We start from the raw sequence: 24,481 nt of genomic DNA, 5'->3' as shown, positions 1-24,481 counted from the left end.
CTGGTACTGGGGCACAGCGACAGACATAAGGTCTGTAAAATCCTGTGTGTCCACTACGCGTAAAGGCAGCATTTCGGTAGCCAACAGCTTACAGAGGGATAGAGTCAACCACTTAGCTTTGTCATGGGTCGCAGTAAGTGGCCTTTTATTTGACCACATCTGAGGGACAGAGATCTGGCTGCTGTCTGTAGACGGTGTTGAGTAGGGTGTCCCTGGAAAAATGCAGGTTTGTGAGAAAAGTGCAGGCGGAGACATGATGTTGGCTTCATCTTGCCTTCAGATCTGTTCATCTTGTATCATTTTTAAAAAACACAGCAAGCAAGGGTTACTCCAAGCGGAGTCTCCCTTTTTTTCCAAAAATTGGGCCCCACACAGACACCTTATCAGTGGCAGCACTTGTGCCCTAGTTGCAAACAGGATGTTTTGATTTGCATCAAGCACATTCCAAATCCACAAGCATTTACTCTCCCCAGGATGACACAGGGGTAGTAAATTCCTTCTGGATCCATGACTTGTTCATTTTGATGAACGTCAGTCTGTCCACATTGTCACTGGACAGACGCGTGCGCTTATCTGTCAGCACACACCCAGCAGCACTGAAGACACGTTCAGAGACAACGCTGGCAGCTGGACACGACAAAATCTTCGAGGCGTAACTGGAGAGCTCTTGACATTTTTCTAGATTTGAAGCACAAAAGGAGCAAGGCTCCATTTGCAAAGTCATTGCATCGATGTTCATTTGGAGATACTCCTGTATCATCCTCTCCATCCGTTGACTATGTGTCAGACTTGTTGTCTCTGGTGGCCTTGCAAAGGAGGGTCTAAAAAAATTATGAAAAGATTCCATAAAATTGCTGTTACCAGCACCAGATACGGTCCTACTGGTACGGGTAGACTGTTGAAGATGACGAGGCCGTCCCATGTTTGTCAAGTTACAACTGGGAGAATCACTCCCTTCACCTGCACGGTTGTTTGGTGGAAAAGCCGAGCTAAGATCGAGTAACAGCTTCTGCTGATACTCCTGCATACGTGCGTCCCTTTCTATGGGTGGAATTATGTCACAAAATTTGGACTTGTCCCGGGGATCTAATAGTGTGGCAAGCCAGTAGTCATCATCACTTCTAATTTTGACAATACGAGGGTCATGTTGGATGTAGTGCAACAAGAAGGCACTCATGTGTCTTGCGCAGCCATGCGCACCAAGTCCACGCTGTGTTTGTGGCATAGAGGTGCTAACCGTTCTTTCTTCCTCTGTCATCTCCCCCCAACCTCTTTCAACTGAAATTTGACCAAGGTCCCCCTCATCTGCTGAGTCTTCCATGTCCATGGACAGTTCGTCCTCCATATCTTCATGTCCTCCTGCACCTTCCTCAACATCTCACCTGCTACCATGCGCCCTTGTTGATCCCTGTCCCCCATGGTCCCATGCCTGCCGCGTTGGTGATGATGAACGTCTGGACCTTGGTGATGTTGTTGTGTCTTGCGCATATGAATCCTCCTGTAGTTCCTCCCCTTCCTGTTGTCCCACCCCCTGACTACGAATAGTGTTTAGCGTGTGCTCCAGCATGTAAATGACTGTAATCGTCATGCTGATAATGGCATTGTCAGCGCTAAACATATTCGTCGCCATGTCGAAACTGTGCAGAAGGGTGCATAGGTCCTTGATCTGAGATCACTCCATCAGGGTGATCTGCCCCACTTCTGCATCTCGTTGGCCCAGGCTATACATCATGACGTATTGCACCAGGGCTCGCCGGTGCTGCCACAGTCGCTGTAACATGTGGAGAGTTGAATTCCAGCGTGTCGCCACATCGCATTTCAGGCGATGAACCGGCAGGCCGAAAGACTTCTGGAGCGATGCAAGTCGCTCAGGTGCGGCGGTTGAACGGCGGAAGTGAGCACTGCAGACAGTTTCCGTGCCCTGGTCAGAAGGCCATCTAGGCCGGGATAGTGTGTTAAAAATTGCTGGACAACAAGGTTAAACACGTGAGCCATACAAGGCACGTGTGTCACCTTGCCCAGGCGAAGGGCCGCACCCAGGTTTGCAGCATTGTCGCACACGGCCTTACCAGGCTGCAGGTTGAGTGGAGACAACCATTTATCAAAATCAGTCTCCAGAGCTGCCCACAACTCAGTCGCTGTGTGACTCCTATTTCAAAGACATGTCAAGCTAAAGACCGCCTGATGCCGTTGCGCTCTGCTACCAGCATAGTAATGAGGGGTGCGTGATTCCTTCTGCGCAGTGAGAACGCTGGTGGCCTGACCAGGCAGGCTTGGGGCGGAGGTGGAGGACCCAGATGAGGTGGAGGATGCAGAAGCAGTGGCGGAACTTGGACAGACAGAGGATTGACACACAAGTCGTGGGGACGGCAAGACTTGTGCAGCAGACCCTTCACCATCTATCACCATAGTTACCCAGTGGCCAGTCAGCGACATGTAACGTCCCTGTCCATGCTTACTGGTCCAAGTATCGGTGGTGAAATGCACCCGTTCACACACAGAGTTTCTCAAGGAAGCGGTGATGTTGTGTGCGACATGCTGGTGTAGCGCGGGCACACCTTTCTTAGAGAAGTAGTGGCGACTAGGCATCTGGTACTGGGGCACAGCGACAGACATAAGGTCTCTAAAATCCTGTGTGTCCACTAGGCGGAAAGGCAGCATTTCTGTAGTCAACAGCTTACAGAGGGATAGAGTCAACCTCTTCGCTTTGTCATGGGTCGCAGGAAGTGGCCTTTTATTTGACCACATCTGAGGGACAGAGATCTGGCTGCTGTGTGTAGACGGTGTTGAGTCGGGTGTCCCTGGAAAAATGCAGCTTTGTGAGGAAAGTGCAGGCGGAGACATGGTGTTGCCTTCATCCAAAGTTGGTGCTATCGATGTCTGAGAGAGCTGTACACACTCACTTGTTTCCCCTTCCAAACCAACTGACGACCTACCAAGCAAACTGCCTGTTGCGGTTACAGTGGTGGAAGTTGTGGGTGGAAAAACAGGTGTGACAGCTGTCCCCACAGTCCTAGAAGATGACGAGCGCGCGGATGCACTGGAAGGGGCAGGCGGTGGATGGTTCGCTCCGCTAGGCCGCATTGCAGCACGGTGAGCTTCCCATCGGGCCATATGATATTTATTCATGTGACGATTCATGGAAGAAGTTGTCAAACTGCTGAGGTTTTGACCTCTACTAAGAGAACCATGACAAATTTTACAGATCACATAATTTGGGCGATCTTTTTCTATGTCAAAAAAGGACCTGGCTAGGCAAGGCTTAGAGGCCATGCGACCTGTTGATCCACCCCGAATAATGCTCAGAGGCAGAGTGGTGGCTGAGGATGCAGTTGTAGACGTGCTACCAGTGCTCCGACTGTGTCCAGGAAGGCGCCAGGTTACTTCGACGTCGGTTGCATCCTCCTCCACCGCCTCTGTTGACCTCCTCGAGTGTCTGACTGTGGGTTGACAGTAGGTGTGATCTAGAACTTAATCATCAATTGTTGTGTTTGCACTCCCCTACCCCTCAGACCGAGTTTCTTCTTGCCCTGACCGAATATTTAAGTTGTCATCCCAATCGGGTATCTGCGTCTCATCTTCATCAGTATGTTCCTCATTGCCTATAACCACAGTTGTTGGAAAGGCAGCATTTTGGTAGCCAACAGTTTGCATATGATGAAAGTCAACCTCCAAGCCATTTCATGCCCTTCTAAAAGCATGTAAAACACAGCGAGGGGACTCCAACCACAGTCTCCCTCGTTGCCACTAACTGGGCCACACACACCCCACTTGACTGGCATCGGTTGACCCCCCCTTTTGACAAAGAAAAAGATGCTTTGCATGAAGCACTCTCAAAAATACGCGTGCCTTTCCCGTCCCCTGGCTGACCCAGGGGAAGAAAAGTCCTCTGAGAGCCATGACTTGTTCATCTTGGTTCTTTTAGAGACACAGCGAGGGGACTCCAACCACAGTCTCCCTCGTTGCCACTAACTGGGCCACACACACCCCACTTGACTGGCATCGGTTGAGCCCCCTTTTGAAAAAGAAAAAGATGCTTTGCATGAAGCACTCTCAAAAATACGCGTGCCTTTCCCGTCCCCTGGCTGACCCAGGGGAAGAAAAGTCCTCTGAGAGCCATGACTTGTTCATCTTGGTTCTTTTAGAGACACAGCGAGGGGACTCCAACCACAGTCTCCCTCGTTGCCACTAACTGGGCCACACACACCCCACTTGACTGGCATCGGTTGAGCCCCCTTTTGAACAAGAAAAAGATGCTTTGCATGAAGCACTCTCAAAAATACGCGTGCCTTTCCCGTCCCCTGGCTGACCCAGGGGAAGAAAAGTCCTCTGAGAGCCATGACTTGTTCATCTTGGTTCTTTTAGAGACACAGCGAGGGGACTCCAACCACAGTCTCCCTCGTTGCCACTAACTGGGCCACACACACCCCACTTGACTGGCATCGGTTGAGCACCCTTTTGAAAAAGAAAAAGATGCTTTGCATGAAGCACTCTCAAAAATACGCGTGCCTTTCCCGTCCCCTGGCTGACCCAGGGGAAGAAAAGTCCTCTGAGAGCCATGACTTGTTCATCTTGGTTCTTTTAGAGACACAGCGAGGGGACTCCAACCACAGTCTCCCTCGTTGCCACTAACTGGGCCACACACACCCCACTTGACTGGCATCGGTTGACCCCCCCTTTTGACAAAGAAAAAGATGCTTTGCATGAAGCACTCTCAAAAATACGCGTGCCTTTCCCGTCCCCTGGCTGACCCAGGGGAAGAAAAGTCCTCTGAGAGCCATGACTTGTTCATCTTGGTTCTTTTAGAGACACAGCGAGGGGACTCCAACCACAGTCTCCCTCGTTGCCACTAACTGGGCCACACACACCCCACTTGACTGGCATCGGTTGAGCCCCCTTTTGAAAAAGAAAAAGATGCTTTGCATGAAGCACTCTCAAAAATACGCGTGCCTTTCCCGTCCCCTGGCTGACCCAGGGGAAGAAAAGTCCTCTGAGAGCCATGACTTGTTCATCTTGGTTCTTTTAGAGACACAGCGAGGGGACTCCAACCACAGTCTCCCTCGTTGCCACTAACTGGGCCACAAACACCCCACTTGACTGGCATCGGTTGACCCCCCCTTTTGACAAAGAAAAAGATGCTTTGCATGAAGCACTCTCAAAAATACGCGTGCCTTTCCCGTCCCCTGGCTGACCCAGGGGAAGAAAAGTCCTCTGAGAGCCATGACTTGTTCATCTTGGTTCTTTTAGAGACACAGCGAGGGGACTCCAACCACAGTCTCCCTCGTTGCCACTAACTGGGCCACACACACCCCACTTGACTGGCATCGGTTGAGCACCCTTTTGAAAAAGAAAAAGATGCTTTGCATGAAGCACTCTCAAAAATACGCGTGCCTTTCCCGTCCCCTGGCTGACCCAGGGGAAGAAAAGTCCTCTGAGAGCCATGACTTGTTCATCTTGGTTCTTTTAGAGACACAGCGAGGGGACTCCAACCACAGTCTCCCTCGTTGCCACTAACTGGGCCACACACACCCCACTTGACTGGCATCGGTTGAGCCCCCTTTTGAAAAAGAAAAAGATGCTTTGCATGAAGCACTCTCAAAAATACGCGTGCCTTTCCCGTCCCCTGGCTGACCCAGGGGAAGAAAAGTCCTCTGAGAGCCATGACTTGTTCATCTTGGTTCTTTTAGAGACACAGCGAGGGGACTCCAACCACAGTCTCCCTCGTTGCCACTAACTGGGCCACACACACCCCACTTGACTGGCATCGGTTGAGCCCCCTTTTGAAAAAGAAAAAGATGCTTTGCATGAAGCACTCTCAAAAATACGCGTGCCTTTCCCGTCCCCTGGCTGACCCAGGGGAAGAAAAGTCCTCTGAGAGCCATGACTTGTTCATCTTGGTTCTTTTAGAGACACAGCGAGGGGACTCCAACCACAGTCTCCCTCGTTGCCACTAACTGGGCCACACACACCCCACTTGACTGGCATCGGTTGAGCACCCTTTTGAAAAAGAAAAAGATGCTTTGCATGAAGCACTCTCAAAAATACGCGTGCCTTTCCCGTCCCCTGGCTGACCCAGGGGAAGAAAAGTCCTCTGAGAGCCATGACTTGTTCATCTTGGTTCTTTTAGAGACACAGCGAGGGGACTCCAACCACAGTCTCCCTCGTTGCCACTAACTGGGCCACACACACCCCACTTGACTGGCATCGGTTGACCCCCCCTTTTGACAAAGAAAAAGATGCTTTGCATGAAGCACTCTCAAAAATACGCGTGCCTTTCCCGTCCCCTGGCTGACCCAGGGGAAGAAAAGTCCTCTGAGAGCCATGACTTGTTCATCTTGGTTCTTTTAGAGACACAGCGAGGGGACTCCAACCACAGTCTCCCTCGTTGCCACTAACTGGGCCACACACACCCCACTTGACTGGCATCGGTTGAGCCCCCTTTTGAAAAAGAAAAAGATGCTTTGCATGAAGCACTCTCAAAAATACGCGTGCCTTTCCCGTCCCCTGGCTGACCCAGGGGAAGAAAAGTCCTCTGAGAGCCATGACTTGTTCATCTTGGTTCTTTTAGAGACACAGCGAGGGGACTCCAACCACAGTCTCCCTCGTTGCCACTAACTGGGCCACACACACCCCACTTGACTGGCATCGGTTGACCCCCCCTTTTGACAAAGAAAAAGATGCTTTGCATGAAGCACTCTCAAAAATACGCGTGCCTTTCCCGTCCCCTGGCTGACCCAGGGGAAGAAAAGTCCTCTGAGAGCCATGACTTGTTCATCTTGGTTCTTTTAGAGACACAGCGAGGGGACTCCAACCACAGTCTCCCTCGTTGCCACTAACTGGGCCACACACACCCCACTTGACTGGCATCGGTTGAGCACCCTTTTGAAAAAGAAAAAGATGCTTTGCATGAAGCACTCTCAAAAATACGCGTGCCTTTCCCGTCCCCTGGCTGACCCAGGGGAAGAAAAGTCCTCTGAGAGCCATGACTTGTTCATCTTGGTTCTTTTAGAGACACAGCGAGGGGACTCCAACCACAGTCTCCCTCGTTGCCACTAACTGGGCCACACACACCCCACTTGACTGGCATCGGTTGACCCCCCCTTTTGACAAAGAAAAAGATGCTTTGCATGAAGCACTCTCAAAAATACGCGTGCCTTTCCCGTCCCCTGGCTGACCCAGGGGAAGAAAAGTCCTCTGAGAGCCATGACTTGTTCATCTTGGTTCTTTTAGAGACACAGCGAGGGGACTCCAACCACAGTCTCCCTCGTTGCCACTAACTGGGCCACACACACCCCACTTGACTGGCATCGGTTGACCCCCCCTTTTGACAAAGAAAAAGATGCTTTGCATGAAGCACTCTCAAAAATACGCGTGCCTTTCCCGTCCCCTGGCTGACCCAGGGGAAGAAAAGTCCTCTGAGAGCCATGACTTGTTCATCTTGGTTCTTTTAGAGACACAGCGAGGGGACTCCAACCACAGTCTCCCTCGTTGCCACTAACTGGGCCACACACACCCCACTTGACTGGCATCGGTTGAGCACCCTTTTGAAAAAGAAAAAGATGCTTTGCATGAAGCACTCTCAAAAATACGCGTGCCTTTCCCGTCCCCTGGCTGACCCAGGGGAAGAAAAGTCCTCTGAGAGCCATGACTTGTTCATCTTGGTTCTTTTAGAGACACAGCGAGGGGACTCCAACCACAGTCTCCCTCGTTGCCACTAACTGGGCCACACACACCCCACTTGACTGGCATCGGTTGAGCACCCTTTTGAAAAAGAAAAAGATGCTTTGCATGAAGCACTCTCAAAAATACGCGTGCCTTTCCCGTCCCCTGGCTGACCCAGGGGAAGAAAAGTCCTCTGAGAGCCATGACTTGTTCATCTTGGTTCTTTTAGAGACACAGCGAGGGGACTCCAACCACAGTCTCCCTCGTTGCCACTAACTGGGCCACACACACCCCACTTGACTGGCATCGGTTGACCCCCCCTTTTGACAAAGAAAAAGATGCTTTGCATGAAGCACTCTCAAAAATACGCGTGCCTTTCCCGTCCCCTGGCTGACCCAGGGGAAGAAAAGTCCTCTGAGAGCCAGGTCCACATTGTCAGTGGACAGACACGTGTGCTTATCTGCCAGCAGACCCCCAGCAGCACTGAAGACAGGTTCCGAGAGAACGCTGGCTGCAGGACACGACAAGATCCTCAAGGCGTACGTGGCGAGCTCAGGCAATTTATCCAGATTGGAAGCCTAAAATGAGCAGGGCTCAAGTTGCACAATAATGGAATCGATGTTTCTTTGCATATACTCATATATCTGTGTGTCTCCCTCTTTTTCCTTGTCCAGCTGTTTTGTTTTCACATGAGTATATGTCCTTGTCACTTTCCCATGTGTTTGTGTTATGTTGTGAGTTGTTTGTCACCTTTTGGACACCTTTCAGGGTGTTTTCTAGGTGTTTTACTGTGTTTGTGATTGCCTGCCATTGTTTCCTATGGGCTCGAGTTCGGTTCGTCGAACGTTCGACGAGCCGAACTCGAGCCAGACCCCCCGTTCGGCGAACCGCCTCGAGCCGAACCGGGACCGGTTCGCTCATCTCTAATCCCGAGTACCAAAAATGCCAGGATGACCCGCCAAAACAGAGCAATGAACCTCAGAGACAACTCGGTCTCTCCATTGGTCCGGGACAAACAGTTTCCCTGTAGGGCATCTCTCTTGTTTATCCCCCTGAAATTCCGCCAGTGCCAACCGCAGATCAGGCGAAATAGCCGAGAAAACTACACCATCATTCAGGATAGTAGACGGTTCGACAACCTCCAAAGAGTTAGTGCAGAAACTCCTGGAAAGGGCATCGGCCTTAACATTCTTGGTGCACGGCAAAAAAGAGACCACAAAATTAAACCGGGTAAAAAACAAAGCCCACCTGGCCTGCCGAGGATTCAACCTCTTGGCCGATTCCAGATAGATGAGATTCTTGTGGTCCGTAACCACCACAACTTGATGCCTAGCCCCCTCCAACCAATGCCTCCACCCAGCCGGAGAACTAACTATCCTAAAGGAAGGAAAGATGAACAGCTCTCTGCCTCAGAAAATAGACAAGAATAGCAAGCCCCCCACATTCAAAGACTGCGGTGATATAGGAAAAACACAATACACAGATAGATGACAGGATTAGCAAAAGGTGAGGCTAACATAGGAAAGGACAGGAAAGGGACTGATGGTGGCCATAGTAAAACCCTGCAAAATTCCAAATTCCTGATAGTACAAAAAGGCCCTCAGATTGCACGATCTGAATTCCGTCCTATACCAGATGCTCTTGTCATACCAATGAACAGAAAACAAGAATCACAACAAATTCAACAAGCCACAAACACATGGACCCAAAGGAGCTATACTCCAAACAGAACTGCAGGGAGTTCCCCAGCCAAGCAACTGAGGGGGAAAATCCCTGCATGCAAATAAACTGAAAACAACAACAGCAAATGACAAACCCAGATAAGAGCAAAAGAACCAAACAATAAATAAAGAGCAAGCACTTATCTGGGGTAGATGTGGTGTGGAGCAGAATGAAGCAGGCTGGTGATACAAAGAACAACTGACATCCGGCACAGCCTGCTATCAGACCAGGATTTAAATAAGCAGAGAGTTAGCAAAGGAAACGCCCATTGCACAACACACCTGGTCCAAGTTCAAACCATTCCTGGCCACCAGAAGGAGCCTCCCAGCAGCCAAAACATAACTAACATTCACAACATATGTGTGTGAATGAGTGCCAATCACCCGAGACTTTCACTTGATTCAAAGCCTGTTAAAGAGGTAGCGGTTCCCAGCTACCATACTGCCCGTCCCCATTGGGACTTTGTTTGTTGATCCCGTTGTTTACCCCATTTTGAAATTAACAAGGCTGAGAACTTGCAGGCCACCCAACAACTTTTGGGCTTGTAAATAATCCCGGACCACCCTTTCAGGTCCTGCAGCGCCGGGGAGGCTGGTTGGAGGAAGGGCCTGAAGCAGAGGAGGCCGAGGTCCCGTCACCATTTCAACCGGTGACTAACCTCCGGGTCAGGGGTCCCCTGGACATGGGGCCTCTGAGAGACTGCCGGGTATGGAACTTTGTACCCGGTCCATATGGGCAGCACCCGAACCCGATTCCTGGACTGGGGAAAAGGGGTGCTAACCTGTTTTTAGAGGCAGCATCAAGGTTCAGGTTTGCTTGGGTAGGCAACTGAAAGGACCTGGTCCCATCGCGTTCCCGGTTTAATAAAAATGTTGTTTTTACATGTTTGCAATGTTTAAGCCAAATGCCTCCCGTCAAGGGAAGAACCAAAAACCTTCATAATTGTAAATATGTTAGTATGCTTGTTCACTGTTTTTATCTTTTTCAGTTCAGAAAAATAAATGGTGGTGGTGGACTAGCCAGGTAGTCACAGATAGCGCCCCGCACAACACCAGTCCCACACAAGGTAACACCAGCCAACCACATTAAACCCTAGTCACCTCCCTCAGAGCTTAATGGACACACCAGGGGGTGGAGCCAGGTGGTTGGCACGCCCACCGAGGAGTTCAGAGGGCCTGAGGCAGGAAGTGTTAGTTAGTTCAGTTTGAGAGTTCAGTGGAGGAGGACAGGCCTGAGTGACAGGCCTGTAACAGACTGACAGGTGTGAGTGTCGTAGCCCGCACACCTTGGCTAGGAGGCATATGGTGGCCTAGCCTGCAGGAGCCGGGAAGACGGCTTGGTGGAACCGTGGTGGACCGGGACAGGGTAGTGACCCGCCGTTACCGACCCGGGGAACCGACTGGAAACCGGAGCACAGAGGGGGGTACTAAGACCCTGAAATGAGGTCCAGAATCCACTGGACTGAGTTAATTCACTGAGTGCGGTCTGGACTATAGGTCCTTTCCCACCCAAGTCCCGACTGAAGACAACAGCCCACCGAGGGGGATAGAAAGCCACCGCACAGGCAGAGAGATCCCACGGGCCAGCGTCTGCAGCAAACGGGCTCCTCCGACATATACACAGCCGTGAAGTGGACTCCCGTCGCTGAAGCGCAGGCAGTCTACACAAACACTACACGGTGCAGGAGAAAGGCAAAGACCACCGAACTGGGTGGGGGACCAGATGCAGCCGACAACGGGCACCGACCACCATCAACTTTGTTTACCAGAGACTTGTGTGTGTCAATAACAGTAAGTACAACAGTGCCATCCGGCCGCGCACCACCCTGCACCGCCCAGCTACTTTTGCCTAACGGGTCCCGGGGCCATCATCCCTGCCCACGGAGGGGTTAATATCTTGCTGCATTACCATCTCCCCCGGGTGCCCCATAATCGCAGCGGTGGTGTCTATACCTTTACCACATCCCGTGGGTGGCGTAACGAACCCAAACACGGCTCCGGACGTACACCTACCTGCCACCCTCCTAAGTAGCACCAGCACCTCTTCAGAGTGACGTGACCCCGGGTCCGGAGGCGCTCGAGCCACTCACCAACGAGACCGGATCCGAGCGGCTCGGCTGCAGCCGAGTGCGGGGCGGTACATAAGTACCGAAATATTCGTATTCACTATACTCGTAACAAGTACTTTGCAATACTAGCATATTCTTACCGAATAGCGAATACAATGCAAGTCAATGGGAAATGCAAGTAATTTTTGGCTGAACCCAACAAATAGGTCTGGAGGCCTGAGGAAAAGGCTGATATTGAAAAGTGATGAAACTGAATGGGGAGAGCTTAGAGAATATGCCTGCATGCATTTCTGACGCATATAGTTTGTGGAAATAAGGATGTCACAAGAACACCTACCAAACTCAACTTAAATTGCATTTTACAGGCCAAAAGGTTAAGAAATAGTTTTTCCTGCATAATCACTTGTATATAAGGCTAAATAAACTGGAGAAAAAAACATCCCTTTTAGCGTTTGTTTGCACGTAGTGCTTTGGCTTTTTTTTACTTTTACAATTGGGTGGGCCCTGACTTATACATATTGTAGGCCCCTCTGTCCTACATAATTTCTAGTTAGCTATTCCCCTGCACTTTAAAAGGCCAGCTAGAATGTGCCTGTTGGAATGTTGATCTTTGACCTGAGGGGCTTTAAGTGGTCCTGCAACATACATTTTGGAGGGACTGCTGTTACTTATACATTTGGGTGGTCTCTCCCTCATTGAGACTCGGATAGTGGAATACATATTCCATAGCAGTTTACACTGTGCCCATTGCAGAGGTGGGCTTTACTCTCCTCCTCCTCCCCCTCCATGTCATTCTGAGGCCCTAAATTCAAGTTTTCTGAGGTCCTGACTGTGTCAAGAAACCTGACTTTGGTGAGGGCCCTGAGGTGGCACATTCACATAGTTTGGGAGGGCCATTGTCTATAGATTTTTGAGGGGCCAACCTCCATGAGACTCAGATAGTGGAATACATATTCAATAGCAGTTTACAATGCACCCATTGTGGCATTAGGCTTTACGATCCTCTTCCTCCTCCTTCATGTCATTCTGTGGCCCTCAATTCAAGTTTTCAGAGGGCTTGCAGGTGTCACGAAACCTGACTTCGGTAAGAGCCCTCAAGTTGCCCTGTAACATACATTTGAAGGGCCCTCCTCTATAAATTTTGGAGGGCCCTCTTCTGTACATTTGAGAGTGCCCTCACTTATTCATATTGTAGGGCCCTCACTTGCTCATTTAACTCATTTAAGGGCAGAGACTACAGAGAAGAAGGGCAAGCGACATGGAGTACAAGAAGGGAACAGTGACTGCAGCCTGCGAGCCTCAGGTTTGGCCTAACTCTGCCAACAGAAAAAATAAAGCTGCACTAGTCAACTGGATGACTAGCTTGAAAACATCAATTGTGCAAGTGAATGGACAAAGGATATATGGTGCCCCCCCCCCCCAAGTTGGGTTGGAGAAGCTCCTACAAATGGCTCAGAGATATTTATTGGCAATATTCCCCAGATTATATAGGAAAGAAAGACTTATTGATACTCTAGTACTTGGTCCAGAGCAGAATGTGCATTGGATTTCTAAAAATTACTCCTGGGATCTGTGTTATACATGCAGGAAGACACCATGACAAGGTACTCCCATGGCAAACATCATCTACATAGGACTAGTGTAGTAGTTCTAACCCTCAATTCAAGTTCCAGAGGGCCATCAGTTGTTCATCAACAGTCATTGTAAATTGCTATTGAATATGTATCCCCTATCTCCGTCACAATATGGGACAACCCAGGGATGTGTTTTTGCCAGCTATGGTGATTGAAAGTAGATTTCTTTCGAATATGTATCCCCAATCTCTGTCACAATGTAGGACAACCCAAGGATTTTTTATGCCAGCTATGGTGAGAGACAATAGATTTCTAATGAATATGTATGCCCTATTTCAGTCACAATGTGGGACAACCCAGGTTTTTTTTTGCCAGCTATGGTGACTGACAGTAGATTTCTATTGAATATGTATCACCTATATCAGTCACAATGTGGGACAACCCGTGACCAGAACCTCCAATGACAAACATTAGTTTGGTAAGACTACTGCCCTGGTTTGTCCAGTGTACACTGCATTGTTCACAAAAATTAGTCCTAGGGCCTGAGTCATAGTTGAAGCAGGGAGTCACCATCATAAGGGCCTCCAATGACAAATAGTAGTTAGGCTGGAGTCGGAATACAATCCTGGTTTGTCCACCACTGCACAATGTTCTTAGTGTTTACAGAAATTAGCCCTATGGGTTGAGTCATGGTTGACGCAAGAAGGAAATGGCTTTATATGGGAAAGGGTGGACGCTGACAGCAGTAGTCAAAATCAACATCTTGGGGGAATTTAGTTTGGCTTGCTCTCACCTGGAGGGATTGCAAACTGTGGCGAAATCCAGTTCTTTTTTAATTTAAACATAGTAAATCTGTTTGCATTTTCTGTGGAGAGGCGTGTGCGCCTATCAGTTATGATTGCCCCAGCAGAACTGAAAACATGCTCTGACATCACACTAGCAGCCAGGCAGGCCAGCACCTGCAAGGCGTATAAGGAGAGGTCGGGCCAAGTGTTCAGCGTGGACACCCAATAATTAAAGGGAACTGACGCATCAGCAGGTATGGTCACTTAAGTACCCCTTGATCATGTGCAACTTCTCACTTCTTGGCATTGTTACAGGCACAGATAGCCCTTGCTGATGTGCTGGTTTATTGAAAATGGTCCAGTTTGCGCACATTTTCCCCCTCACCTCTGTTGGACCTGGTGTTTGTGTCTCTCCCCATTAATCCTTGGTGTTGAAAAGAGTCAGTAACTGCCGCCAGCGTTGTCTGAGGGTGTTGTTTTCAGCAACTGATCTACAATGGCCCTCTTGAAGGATTCCATTGTGCAACCCTTTGGTGACTCTGAAAGGAGAGAAGAAAATTTCTCCTTGTACCGTGGGTCCAGAAAAGTGGCCAACCAGTATAGGTTGTTGGATACAATGTGTATCAAGCAAGTGTCTTGCCACAGACAATTACACATGAACTGTGCCATGTGGGCCAGGCTGCAAACAGGCAAATGTTCTATGTGCCCACCAGGAGGAGCAATACCTATCTTTTCCTTATGCTGACTTGCCTCCTCCTCCTCTACCTACTCCTATCCAGCCCATCCATGCTGGACAGACATGAAGCTGGTTTTGAGAGACCCCTGTGTAGCACTCGGGGTACCTTCGGGAGCACTGAAACACAAGTCCTCTCCCTACTCATCCTCCTCATCATCACCAAATGTTGCCTCAGAATATTGACTGGGCTGGGTAGTATCACCCATTGGAAAATCTGGCTCCATAGCCACATGCTGGGCACTGAAAGCTTCCTCTTTGAGATTATGCAGTGATTGTTTCAACAGACACAGCAGCAGGATGGTTAAGCTGATAATAACCTGATCACCGCTCACGAGCTTGGTGCAATACTCAAAGTTCTCAAGACCCTCAGAAATTTCAGCGATCCACACCCACTCGACAGTTATTATGTGTGGTAGCTGACTCTCAGTCTCATGAGCATGTTGAAATTGGTATTCAGCTACTGCCCTTTGCTGCCCACTAATCTTCGCAAACATTTGATAAGTAGAGTTCCACTGTGTGGGCAGGTTTCACATGAGTCAGTGACTTTGCAAATTCAAGTGCTTTTGCAGCACTGTAAGACTAGTAAAAGCAGTAGAGGAATGGCAGAAATGGGTGCTAATACAACGCATCTTCTCAAGTAGGTACGGCAAGTCAGGGTATGTTTTGATAAATTTCTGAACAACTAGATTCAGCACGTGAGCCATGAATGGCACATGTACCAGCTTGTTGCCCTTTAAAGCCGCCACCGGGTTATGCTCATTATCGCAGACGGCCAGACCAGGTTGGAGGTCCAGCGGGGAGAGCCACTGATTGGTGTTTTATTTTATACCTTGACAAAGCTCTGCTGCAGTGTGTGGTTTCTGACCTAAACAGATCAGCTTCAGCAGAGCATGTTATTATTATTATTTATTTATAGAGCACCATTAATTCCATGGTGCTGTACATGAGAAGGGGTTACATACAGAATACATACACAAGTTACAGTAGACAGACTAGTACAGAGGGAAGAGGGCCCTACCCTTGCGGGCTTACATTCTATAGGATTTTGCGGAGGAGACAGTAGGTGGGGTGTAGATTGGGCGGCAGCTCCGCACAGTGGTTGGGCGGCAGCTCCGCACGGTGGTCGGGTAGCAGCTCCGCACGGTAGTCGGGCGGCAGCTCCGCACGGTGGTCAGGCGGCAGCTCCGCACAGTGGTCGGGCGGCAGCGTTGCCACTTTGCCAATGCGCTGCTGCACATCTCCCAGCTTGGCAGTGATGTGGATGGTAATTCAGCAGAGGATGAGAAGCAGGAGGAGGAGGGAAGACAGGAAGTGGCATATGATGAGGCGGAAACCCTGACAGTAGTTGGGTCCGCTATTCTTGGCATGGGTAGGATGTGTGATGTTCTAGTTTGCGACTTTGTCCCAGACTCCACCAGGTTCACCTAGTGTGCCGTGACAGATATGTATCGTACCTGTCCACAACAACTTGTCCATGTGTCTGTTGTTAGTAGGACCTTCCCGGTTAAGGCGTTGGTCAAAGCATAGTTGAGATTGTTTAATACGTGCTTGTGTAATTTGGATAGCACACCAGGAAAAAAAAGTGGTGGCTGGGAACACTGTATCGTGGGGCAGCCACAGCCAAGAGATCACGGAAACACTGTGTTTCCACAAGCCTAAACAGCAATATCTCTATGGCTAGTAATTTAGCAATGTGCAAGTTTAGGTTTTGTGTCTGTTGGTGTGTGGCTGGGTATTTATGCTTCCTTTCCAAGCTCTCAAGCATGTACAACTGGACTCTTCGCTGAGACAAGGAAGTGGATGTAGCTGATGTTTGCTGTGTCCATGTAATTGCAGTTTGTGGGCAGGGTGTATGAGTGCCTGCTTCCTGGACATCAGATTGTGAAGGATGTAGCACAGGCGAAATGGCAGTGGTTTGACCCGCAGACACAAATTGGTTCCCCTGGTGTTTTGTCCACCTACTGGGGTGCTTGGCTGCCATGTGTTTCTGAATACTGGTGGTGCTCAGGTTGCCTTTGTCCTGGCCTCTGCTCAACTTGGTATGGCAGATGCTACAGATTACAATGTTTTTCTCTGAAGGACTTTTAAAAAAACTTACAGACAGCGGCTGAGCGCCCCCTTGCCCTGACTTTGGCCACATTAGGGGTGCTCTTCGGAACAGTTGACCCAGTTCCCACTACCACTACCCCTTGGTGCCTGTCTTGATGCTACATATCCATCTTCCTCTATGTTGCTGTGCTGGCTATGCATGTCAACGGTTCAGGTTGGATCAGTGGATTCATCATCGACCACGTCGTCTCCCATCTCATCCTCCTTCCCACTTGAGATTTTTAGGCTGACCTGATGGCAACTGTATCTCATCATCATCAGCCTCCACCTCTGGAGACAGTAAATCAGGTTCCTTAAAGTGGCTTTCTGCTGGCTATAGGTTCTCAAATACTTATACATCAACGCACGCCACTTCCTCATGACCCTCTTCAATGCTGCACGGTGAGATGCCAGAGCCAACCAAAGAATAAGTACAAAACAGATCCTCAAAGTGGCCACGATTGGGGTCATATGTCTGCTGTGACTGATGATGGGAGGAGGAATGAGTACCAGGTGAAGGATTAGATAGGCCAGCCTTGTGTGTATCCACAGTAGACTGTGTGGTCGTGGAAGACTTGTTGCTGCTTGAGAGATGTGAAGAGGTCTTGTCTGCCATCCAAGACAGAATTTGCCCTCGCTCTTCTAGCTTCCACACACGTTTATAGTATCAACCACCCATATAATTCTAAATGGTTAGACTGTTTTCATGGTATAATATACACATTTTTTCCCACCACAATTTTCAGCAATGTGAATTAGGTAATAATTTACATAGGGCTATACTTATGCACATGGTCACTTTTTTACCCTTATAGCTGAATTGCACTTTAATTGCAACTGCCCAGTTGTTTGATCCCCTTGTCCTCTTTTATACATCCCTTGTATTACATTTCTAAAAATAATTTATGCACTGTGCACTTTGACTACAAATAAAAATATTTTTTTTTATTCAGCATTTTTTGCTCATTGTTCTACTTTTGCATATAAGCACAAAATGCTACGGTAGTAGTATTGATTTGTATTTGGCAAGCCCACTAGCAACATATTACATAGTTACATAGGTTGAAAAAAGACCTAGGTCCATCTAGTTCAACCTTCCTCCACCAAGTATACATTTTGTCATTAAGTCATTTATAACTGACAATATTATGTGTACTGAAGAAATCATCCAGCCCTTTTTTAAAAGCTGTTATAGTATCTGCCATTACTACCTCTTGTGGTAGGGCATTCCACAGTATGACTGCTCTAACTGTAAAGAACCCTTTCCTATTTAGCTGCTGGAATCGCTTGTCTTCCACTCGCAGTGTATGCCCCCTGGTCTTTAGTATTGTCTTTGGAAGGATTAAGTCATGAGCCAGCCCTTTATATTGACCACTCATGTATTTATACATATAAATGAGATCTCCACTGAGACGTCTTTTTTCTAAGCTAAATAAAATCTAACTTTTTTCAACCTCTCATCATATGGGAGGCCTTCCATTCCTTGCAATAATCTAGTTTCCCGCCTTTGAACTAACTCTAACTTCTGAATGCCTTTTTTAAAATGAGGAGCCTAAGACTGGATCCCATACTCTAGATGTGGACTTACAAGTGATTTATAGAGGGGTAACAATACATTGGGATCACGGGATCTAATCTCTCTTTTTATACACCCTAAAATCTTGTTTGCTTTAGCAGCTGTTACTTCACATTGAGTACTGCTGTTCAGCTTATTTGTGACCAGAATCCCAAGTCCTTCTCCTGTTCTGTAGTCCCGAGTTTACTTCCATTTAATGTATTACTCTGACCTAGGTGCATTACTTTACATTTATCAACATTAAATCTCATTTGCCAAGTGTCTGCCAATTCTGACATCTTATCCAGATTGTTTTGTAATATTGTACTATCAAGGTCTGTTTTTAATATCCTACATAGTTTGGTATTGTCAGCAAAGACTGACACTTTACTATCAATCCCATCCACAAGGTCATTAATACAGAGATTCAAAAGAACTGGTTCTAGACCAGATCCCTGCAGTACCCCAGTGCTGACTAAAGTCCATTTAAAGAACATACTGTTTATGACTACTCTTTGTTTCCTATCTTTTAGCCAATTCCTTACCTATTTGCATATAGTTTCCCCTAGTCATTGCTTCTGGAGCTTTAGTATAAGGCTATTATGGGGTACATTATCAAATGCCTTTGCAAAGTCCAAATAAATCACTTCAGCTACATTACCAATATCGAGATTTGCATTTACCTCCTCATAGAACCCCAACATATTGGTTAGACACGACTTATCTTTCATGAATCCATGCTGTCTGCCAGTTATTATATTATTTTCTGCAGTATATTTTTGCATGTCATTCCTTAAAATGCCTTCAAAAACTTTGCACACTACTGATGTCAGGCTTACTTACTGGATGGTAGTTCCCTGGATCCAACCTCTTACCTTTCTTAAATATCGGTACCACATCAGCAATCCTCCAATCCTGAGGCACCAACCCTGTTACAAGCGAGTCTAAGAAGATGAGATACAGTGGTCTGTCAATTACTGAGTTCAGTTCCCTCAATATTTCTGGATGAATGCCATCTTTTCCGGGGAATTTGTCAATGTTTAATTTACTCAGACACAGGCATACTTCTTGTGTTAAATTAATTATATTAGGTGGTGAATTTTGATTTTTAACTATTGGAATGATCCCTGGAACAGTCAGTTCCTTAGTGAACACGGATGAGAAGTGCCTGTTTAATATCTCAGCCTTAACTTAATTAACTTCTTATTATATTTTAAGGGGCCAATACCATCCTTTGTTTTCCTTTTAGCATTAATGTATTTATAAAACTTTGGGGGATTTATTTTAATGTCCTTGGCGATTTTTGTTTCAGTAGCTAATTTTGCTTGCTTGATTTCGTTTTTACATTTCCTATTGAGATCTTTATACTCCTGAAATGCTATTTTTGTATTCTCAGCCCTCAAGATTTTGAATGCCCTTTGTTTTTGTTTTATTATACTTTGTACAGTCTTATTTATCCATAGTGGTTGCTTTTTATTCCTGGACATTTTATTACCAGAGGGTTTTTACAGGACTCTAGTAGTATATCCTTAAATGTACCCCATTTATGTTCGGTATCCTCATTTACCATGACATTGTCCCAATCTACAAAATTAAGCTTTTCATTTAATTTGTTGAAATCTGCTTTCCAAAAATTCCAGGTTTTAGCATTTCCCCTTTTAAATGTTTCATTGAATAATACTTTGAAGCTTACCATATTATGATCATTGGTGCCCAAGTGCTCCCGGACCTGTAGATCTGAAATTGTATCCAGTCTATTTGACAGGACCAGATCTAACAAATTATCTCCCCTCGTCGGTTCATCTACCATCTGAGAGAGGAAATTGTCTTGAATAGTAGATAAGAATTTACAGCTTTTAGCACAACCAGAAGATTCTATTTCTCACTGTATGTCTGGATAGTTGAAATCTCCCATAATAAGGACTCGATTATTATTATTTATTGCCTTTTCAATTTGTTGCAGCATTTCACCCTCTACCTGTATTAACGTGGCTGATGTGGATGCCAGAAGCCAGGCTGTTGTATTAAAGATCTCTCCCTCCCTGTACTGTGAGCTTGTTCAGTGGCTTCAGCTATTAAAAGAGCTATTGTATTCTGGTACTATGGAGGTAGAGTCACGCGCCTCCCTACACTACACTGACCTATACACTGCAGGTAGTCCTGAAAAAGAGCTTTTGTGTTATTAAGAGGCCTAAACACTCTCCCTAGCAGCTGCTGGATCTATCCTTATACTGATAATGCTTGTTCTGGAGGCAATGTGAGGAAAATGGTGGAGGAAGGGCTTTTATAGACCCTATGATGCCACACAGCCAGTCAATCATAGTAATGCCACAACCAAGATGGCTACGGCATTACTGTGATTGATTAAGAAGCTCAGCATGTTTAGTGGCTGCAAATCAGGCGCCATACCTGCTGGGTGGGACATCTGAATATAGCAAGGTGAGTACACAAAAACTCGCAATATAACGAGCAACCCGAATACCGTACTATGCGTGCAAGTAGCGAATAGTAATAATTACAGTTATTTGAAATGTTAATGAACTCTCTTTAAACATGTCCAATTGGCTATGACCATCATTTCTAAATACCGAACAAAGTTTGGATATGATGCATTGATAATGTAAATAGCAACATATTTTGATTTTGTAATCCATATGAGATATCTTTTGCATGTTTTTCTATCTGTATTACATTATGCTATTGTATTTATGACATATGAAATCTTCCATTACGTTTCTGTGCTCAGCATGACCCAATCTACATTTGAACATTTCCTCACAGTTATTGTTTTTTTGCACGTGTCCAGGACTAGCATCTGCTGTTCTGTCTTACATCACTTAATGCAAACTACAGGTCAATGAAATGTTTCCTCTACAAGGAACACACAGATGTGTTTATACCTTGTCAGCTAGTGAGCACAAGAGGCCTGTGCCAGAGATCTTACTGTACGCAGTTCACAGGAACAATGAGGTCAAAGAAAGGGTGGGAGAAAAATATATACAATACATATTTTAGAAATGGAATCCATCATTATTCATGACGGTTTTTTGAGAAATCCGTATGATGTACAATACAAAAAGGGCTGAATGTATAAAACATCAATTCTTTATTGAGTATAAATATTAAAAAATTCAATTTATTACAATTATATAATGGTGCTAGTGAGAAACAAAGGTGAAGACCCACATGTTGAGAATTGATGTTTTATACATTCAGCCCTTGAATACTCCGTTTTTTGTTTTTTTTTTGTTTCTTCTGAGCCTCATGGAGTGGCATAGATATTGATACGAGATGTGCTTTTGTTCAATCTTTTTGTGTATTATATTGTAAAGGTAGAAAGAAATCCAGCGATGTAGATTCTAAAACATCCAAGACTTTATTTTTTCTTGTTATCAAACATCCCACAGGAGTACAAAATTAGAAAACGTAAAACCGGAGACAATTTACCGACGCCATCTCATTCGCGTCCAAACACAGACATGTTTCGAGACTAACTCCTTTCTCAATGTGTGTGGTGTATATTATCACCTGGCGTCTTAAATTCTATCCTGTGCACTGGTAACAGGAATAGAATGTTAACCCCTTCATAAGCTGTATTACAATCATTATCAAAAAAACCCCAAAAAACGCTTTTTTAAAAATTCTGCTTTTCTTTTTTTTTTCTCTCCTTTCTCTTTTTTCCTCTTTCCTATTTCCATTATTATTATAAGATAGAAATTTATATATACAATATTTAAATGAGCTTTGATATAATAATGTTTGACCAATAGTTGGTGCTTGACGTGCAATGAAATTAACCCCTTAGTGACGGAGCTAATTTTCACCCTAATGACCAGACCAAATTTTGCAATTCTGACCAGTGTCACTTCATGAGGTTATAACTCTGAAACGCTTCAACGGATCCCGGTGATTCTGAGATTGTTTTTTCATCACATATTGGACTTCATGATAATACCAAATTTAGGACAATATTTTTTGCGTTTATTTATGAAAAAAATTGAATTTTGGCAAGAATTTAGAAAATTTAGCAATTTTCAACTTTTGAATTTTTATACCATTAAACCAGAGATTTCTGTGACACAAAATAGTTAATAAATAACATTTCCCACATGTCTACTTTACATCAGCACAATTTTGGAAACAAAATTTTTTGTTAGGAAGTTAGAAGAGTTCAAAGTTTATCAGCGATTTCTCATTTTTACATCAAAATTTACAAAACCATTTTTTTAGGGACCACATCACATTTGAAGTGACTTCGATAGGCCTAGATGACAGAAAATACCCAAAAGTGACACCATTCTAATAACTGCACCCCCCCAAAGTACTCAAAACCACATTCAAGAAGTTTATTAACCCTTCAGGTGCTTCACATGAACAAAAGCAATGTGGAATGAAAAAAAGCAAAAATTAAATCTTACCTAAAAATGTTGCTCTAACCCAAATTTATTCACTTTTAGAAGAAATAACACAACAAAATGGACCACAAAACTTGTTCCCCACTTTCTTATGAACGCACGGATACCCCACATGTGGTCATAAACCTCTGTTTGAACAAATGGGAGGGCTCGGAACAGAAGGAGCAATATTTGAATTTTGGAAAGCAAATTTGGCTGAAATAGATTGCGGGCACCATGTTGCATTTACAGGTCCGCTAAGGTACCTAAACAGAAGAAACCCCTCACAAATGACACCATTTTGGAAACTAGACCCCTCAAGGCTTCTATCTAGGGGTATAGTGAGCATTTTGGATCCACAAAGTACTTCACAGATTTTGTTAACGTTACGTTGTCATATTGAAAATTTTAATAATTTTCTCAAAAATGTTGCTTTAGCATCAATTTTCTCACTTTTTCAAGAGGTAATTCCAAAAATTTGACCTCAAGGTTTGTTACCCACTTTTTATGAGCGCGGTGATACCTCACATGTGGTCTGAAACCTTTGTTTGGACAAATGGGAGGGCTTGGAACGGAAGGAACAATATTTGAATTTTGGAAAGGAAATTTGGCTGAAAAAGATTGCGGGCTCCATGTCGCATTTGGAGGTCCTCTAAGGTACCTAAACAGCAGAAACCCCACACAAGTGACCCCATTTTGGAAACTAGGCCCCTCAAGAAATTTATCTAGATGTTTGGTGAGTACCCAGAACCCACAGGTGCTTTACAGAATTTTATAACGATGAGCCATGAAAATAAAAAAATAAAATTTTACCACAAAATTGTTATTTCAACCAGGTAGCTTTTTTTTCACAAGGGTAACAGGAAAAAAATCACCATGAAATTTATTGTGCAATTTCTCCTGAGTTTGGCAATACCTTATATGGGGTGGAAATCAACTGTTTGAGTGCAATTTGACGGCAAAATTGTCTGGAATCAATAGCGGACGCCATGTTGCATTTGGAGAGCCCCTGAGGTGCCTATTCAGTGAAGCTCCCCAACATGTGGCCCCATTTTGGAAAATAAACCCCTGAAGGAATTTATCTAGATGTTTGGTGAGTACCCTGAACCCTCAGGTGCTTCACAGAAGTTTATAATTGTTGAGCTGTGAAAATAAAAAAATACATTTTTACCACAAAATTGTTACTTCAACCAGGTAGCTTTTTTTTTACAAGTGTAAAAGGAAAAAATTCAGCATAAGATTTATTGTGCAATTTCTCCTGAGTATGCTGATACCTTATGTGTGATGAAAATCAACTGTTTGGGTGCACAGCAGGGCTCGGAAGGGAAGGAGCGCCATTTGACTGCACAATTGGCTGGAATCATTAGCGGACGCTATGTTGCATTTGGAAAGCCACTAAGGTGCCTAAACAGTGGAGGTCCCCAATAAGTGACCCCATTCTGGAAACAAGACACCTCAAGGCTTTTATCTAGGTGTATAGTGAGCAGTTTGAATCCAAGAGTACTTCACAGAATTTGATAAGCTTAGGTTGCCAGATTGAAAATTTTCATTTTTTTCACAAAAATTTTGCTTTAGCATCATATTTCTTACTTTTACAAGAGGCAACAACAAACCGTGGACCCAACAGGTTTTTATCCAATGTCTTATGAGCACAGGGATACCCCACATGTGGCCAAAAGCCTTTGTTTGGATAAATGGGAGGGCTTGGAATGGAAAGAGAACCATTTGAATTCTGGAAAAGTTGAAATAAATTGAGGGCACCATGTCACATTTGCAGGGCCCCTTGGGTACCTATACAGCAGAAACCCCCCACAAGTGACCCCATTTTGGAAACTGGATTTTATTCAGGAGTATAGTAAGCATTTTGAATCCACAGGTACTTCACAAAAATGTTGCT

The sequence above is a fragment of the Anomaloglossus baeobatrachus genome, chromosome 9 (genome assembly GCF_048569485.1).
Source record: "Anomaloglossus baeobatrachus isolate aAnoBae1 chromosome 9, aAnoBae1.hap1, whole genome shotgun sequence".
In the NCBI taxonomy this organism is placed as follows: domain Eukaryota; kingdom Metazoa; phylum Chordata; class Amphibia; order Anura; family Aromobatidae; genus Anomaloglossus; species Anomaloglossus baeobatrachus.
Note: the sequence above shows the minus strand (reverse complement) of the source record.